Here is a 5069-nt window from a genome sequence, read left to right as displayed (position 1 = left end):
CTAAGGGGAGAAAGAAGAGAGAGAATGAGACTGGGAACATTCCCACGTGCCGGCCTGTCTTTTGTTATCCACTTCACTACTGAGGCAGCTTCTGGGCTGGTGATTCTCCTGTCTCTACCTCTGGAGTCTAGGATTCCAAGCTCACCTCACCACACCCAGTTTACATGGTGCTAGGGATAGAACCTAAGCTCTGCTTGCTGAACTACACCCCAGTCCTCCATCTGCTTCCAGTCCTCTCCCTGCCTCCCCATAGGAGCGTCAGCAGGGAGAATGGAGTGAGTCCACAGGATGCTGGGCACACAGGAGAGCCTCCAGCTCCAGCCCTACAAGTCGAAGGCGCCCAGAAAGCCTAACAGGCCAAAGAGGATGCAAAGCCTTCTTGGCTCGTTTCCACCGTTTCTTTCTCTCCCCACTCACAGCCCTGAGCCCAAAGCAGGCCAGATGGGGCCGTGGAGAGAGGAAGCTGAGGGAGGTGGGCGGTTGAGGGGAGGAAGTGACCTCACCCCAGCTGGCGCCACTTCCTAGAAGCCTGAAGGGCAGAGGGAACTCCAGCACCTCCTGCCTGTGCCTCTCCAGGCAGCTCAGTCACACCCCACCCCAGCACCCAAGCTGGGAGAAGCAGGCCTCTCCATCCCAATACCTCAACAGAGTTTAACTCCCTGCTCCTGGAGTTTCCCAGAGGCCTTCCAAGCCTCAGTTTCCCCATCTGTAAAGTAGACCAAGAACACTTGCAGTTGGCTCAAGTTCATCTCTGCATTGAGGAGACTGAGGAAGGAAGGTTGCCAAGAACCAAAGGCCTACTTAAAGAACAAAACAAAACACACACATACACAAAAGCAAGACCCTCTACCAGGTAGGCCAGGGTACATTTACTAAGCACTCAGCACCAGGGCAAGCCTCAGAATCTAGGAGCTACCCAATGTAGACTAGCTTCCTGAATGGCGATTAAAATCTTCAGGAGCCAGCAAGATGGTCCAGCAAGTAAACACACTCGCCATCAGTGCCGAGCTCAGACCCGAGAATCACACAGCAGAAAAACACCCCTGCAAGTCATCCTCTGACCTCTACACTTGTGGCCACACACATGTAAGTACATACGTAAACATTTTTAAAAGGTTTTGAGCCGGGCGATGGTGGCGCACGCCTTTAATCCCAGCACTCGGGAGGCAGAGGCAGGCGGATTTCTGTGAGTTCAAGACCAGCCTGGTCTACAGAGCTAGTTCCAGGACAGGCTCCAAAACCACAGAGAAACCCTGTCTCGAAAAACCAAAAAAAAAAAAAAAGGTTTTGAATTCAGAGTTAGAGAGATGGTTCAGGAGTTGAGAGCAGTTGCTATTCTAGCAGAGGACCTATGTTGCCTTCCCAGAACCCACAAGATAATCACAGCTATCCATAACTCCAGTTCCAAGACCTCTGATGTTCTCTTCTGTCCTCTATGGGTACCAGGCACACATACAGTACACATACATACATGTAGGCAAGCACTCATACAATAAAAATAAACTGTCAGGAATAGTGGTACACACCGTTAGTCCCAGCACTTGAAAGGCAAAGGCCATCGGATCTCTGTGAATCCAAGGCCAGGCTGGACTATGTAGGGAGTTTCAGATCAGCCAGAGCTGCACGGTGAGACCGTGTCTCGGATAAAGCATGGAGAGCTGACTCAGTGGTTAAGAGCAGGTACTGCTCTTGCAGAGGTCCTAAGTTTGATTCCCAGCACCCACATCAGGCAGCTCACAACTGCTTGTAACTCCAGCTTCAGGGGACTTCGCTCCCCTTTCTAGTCTCTGAGGGCACTGCGCCAGTATGCAGAAACCCACACACAGACCAGACAACACATACACACACAATCATGAAAAGATTTCAGGGTCTGAGGTGATCGCTCAGTCAATAAAGTGGTTGACATGCAAGCACAAGGCCCTGTATGATCCCAGGCACGAAAGCTCACACTAGTAACCCCAGTGCTGGGGGCCCCTAGGGCTCACAACCGCTATTCCACAGCTACCTGTCCCGGTCCGGTCCCAGAGATACTGTCTGAGAAACCACGGTAAGGAGCTGGGAGATGGCGAGCGGTTAATAGTGCCTGTTGCCACGCACCCCCTCACCCCCACATACACACAGGGTTTCTCTGTGTAGCCCTGGCTGGCCTCAAACTCACAGAGATCCCCCTGCCTCTGTTTCCCAAGTGCTAGTATTACAGGTGTGTGCCACCACCATGCCTAGCAGCACTTGCTCTTAAAAGACCTAGTTCCTAGCATCCACACGTAGCCTCACAACCATGTGTAACTCCAGTTCCAGGAGAGCCAGTGTCTTTGACCTAGGACACCAGACACACACATTCCAGAGAAACTGCACTTGAGGTTGTTCTCCATATACACAGACGCACACACACTCTCTCTCCAGACAGCCCATGCCACACCAGGACCAAGTCTTATAAAAGCCTTACAGCCGCGCACACTGATTGCAGCACTCGGGAGGCAGAAGCAGATCTCCGTGAGTTTGAGGCCAGCCTGGTCTACATAGTGTGACCCCCTCAAAAGGATAAAGAAAAAGGAGGGGGGTGGCCTTTGGCTATGTGAACTCAGTTCTGGAGATTGTCTGCCTGTAAGTGAGCTGTTGACATGGTCAAAGAACACAGTTTCTCTGGGACAAATCTCTTCATCTGCAAAATAGCAATAATAAATTATCTCAGACCTTGGAATGATGGCATGAACTTGTAATTGCTGAATCCAGGAGAGATGGAGGGGGATCTCAACCTAGAGACCAGCCTGGGTATCAAATGCGACCCTGTTTCAAAAAAAAAAAAAAACAAATGGAGCTAAAGAAATGACTCAGTGGTTAAAACACTGGCTACTCTTCCAGGGGTTCCAAGTTCGATTCCCAGCACCCACGTCCCACATAGTGTCTGACAACTGTCTGCACTCCGGATCTTGCGAGTTTGACCCCTTCTTCTGGACTGTGCAGGTACCAGATATGCATGCAGACAAAACACTGAGTCAGAGTTTCTCTACGTAACAGCCCTGGTGGTCCTGGGACTGGCTCCATTGACCAGGCTAGCCTTGAACTCACAGAGATCCACCTGCCTCTGCCTCCCAAGTGCTGGGATTAAAGGTGTGTGCCACACCATCCAGCTAAATTACTTCAAATTAGGGGGAAAAAAAGCAACTGAGAGTGAGACCCAGCGGCACCGGGGTGAGGCCCAGCGGCCCCTTGCTGGCCAGGCACACCAGGCCTGGCTCCATCCTCAGTGGCCCCTTGCTAGCCCGGCACACCAGGCCTGGCTCCATCCCCAGGACCGTATCATGATGTGTGATGGTACAAGCATGTTATCTCAGCATTCAGGAGGTGGAGACATCAGAAATTCGAAGTCATTCTTGGCTACAGGGCAAGCTGAAGACCAGCCTGGGATATGTGGAACTCTCAGAACGAAATCGTAGGGCTGGGAGGATGGCTCAGGGGTTTAGACTGCATAGTGCTGAGAACCCAGCTCCAGCGGATTGGCCCCCTCTTCTGGCCTCAGTTAGCGCCTACACATACATGCACATACCCAACACATACCCAAAAATAAAAGTAAAATGAATCTTAAAAAAGAAAATCTCTACTTCGTACACAACTGGGAGAGTGCTTGGTGACATGGGACATCAGGACAGAAGGATTCTGTCATATCATCAATGACAGACAAGACAATCTAGCTCCTAATGGCTGGATCTGGCATTACCTCTGAGGAATAGGGGTTGAGAGATGTCCTGCTGTGTCTCCCTGAACACACACACACACACACACACACACACACACACACATATGCTGGCTACCCTCCTTCCCACCACGCCCCAGTCCAGCTCTGTCCCTTTGGGGTCTGGGGGCAGCCCAGGGCCTCAGGCTGGCCAGCCTCCCCAGTCACCTCCGGAAGTGAGACAGCATATTCGTCCCTGGGACTAGAACGGGAAGGGCGGCCATTTGGCCAGGCTGGTTTCCTGTGGGGTTTCCCCTACAAAGAGGCCAAGGCTGCGGCCAAGGCCACTCCCATCCTCACACACCAGAGGTCTGTGTCTGGCGTGGAGGGGCATTACCACGCAGGTGTCCAGGAGTTGGGACATCCTGTACCAAAAACTGTGCCTCTCTGTCTCATAGGAGGCGGGACCCAAAGGGACAGAGGTCCTGGCGCTGGAGGACTTGGGGAACATGGCAGGTCTTGGACAGTGGCACCCCAGTCGGTCTGTTCCCATAACCTACAGGCCCCCGGCATCTCTGGAGGACCCATTGTGGACCCCAAGAAGGAACCAGGGCAGAGGCCCTGCGGCCGTCCCAAAGCTTGATCCTCAAATACTTTCCACCCTCGCTGAGCAGAGCGAGGATCGGAAAATACCGAGGGCTGCTGGCCCCGCCCCGCCCCGCCCCCGCCCCGGTCACCAGCGCTCGCTAATGGCCCAGACTCTTCCCAGGAGCTTGGCGGCTGGGCCGGGGCCAACCCGACCTGCGGCGCAGATGCCTGCCCTCCACGCCCGTCCCGGCGCAGGGACAGACAACCAGCTCGGGTTGGGGGGCAGGGCATGAGCAAGTGGGTGGGCCCGGTGCCTACCCGGGAGTAGAGGGGGTGCAGGAAGGGGTGAGGGAGGGCTGAATCACTTGGTATAAATAGGGAAAGACGACAGCCACGTCCCACCCTCGCTGCTTGCCAGCCACGCAGTCCAACCAAATCCCCTACTCCATTTCTTAAAATTCCTTTTGCGGTGCTGAAGACGGACCCAGCGCCTGGCATAGGCCAGACTAGTGCTCTACCACTGAGTCACATCCCCAACTCTTCAATTTCCCTCAAGCCAATCAGAGTCGCTTGGGTGAAGTTCATCCCAGGCCCTGGCCTGGGACAGGAGATGGAAGTGGGCCCTCCATCACTAGTCTGAAAGATCCTGGCTCACTCCCTTAACACTCCAAAACTTCCAGGAACCAGCCAGGTACTGTGAGGCATGGCTGTGGTTCTACCATCCAGGAGGCTGAAGCAGGAGGATTGCCATGTGTTCAAGACTGTCTCAACCCCCAAAACTGACTGGGGTACAGTGTTGCTACTTTGC

The 5069-nt window shown here is 53.6% G+C and overlaps 1 protein-coding gene across 1 annotated transcript in view; it reads right to left on the bottom strand.

Moving 5' to 3' along the window:
* The window catches only part of Brme1 (break repair meiotic recombinase recruitment factor 1), a 58805-nt gene that overhangs the window by 1060 nt on the left and 52676 nt on the right, over positions 1–5069 (bottom strand). The gene's annotated exons all lie outside the window — the stretch shown is intronic.

The sequence above is a fragment of the Microtus pennsylvanicus genome, chromosome 6 (assembly GCF_037038515.1).
Source record: "Microtus pennsylvanicus isolate mMicPen1 chromosome 6, mMicPen1.hap1, whole genome shotgun sequence".
Taxonomy (NCBI): domain Eukaryota; kingdom Metazoa; phylum Chordata; class Mammalia; order Rodentia; family Cricetidae; genus Microtus; species Microtus pennsylvanicus.
The sequence above is the reverse complement of the archived record's forward strand: the minus strand, read 5'-3'. Positions and strand labels throughout refer to the sequence as shown.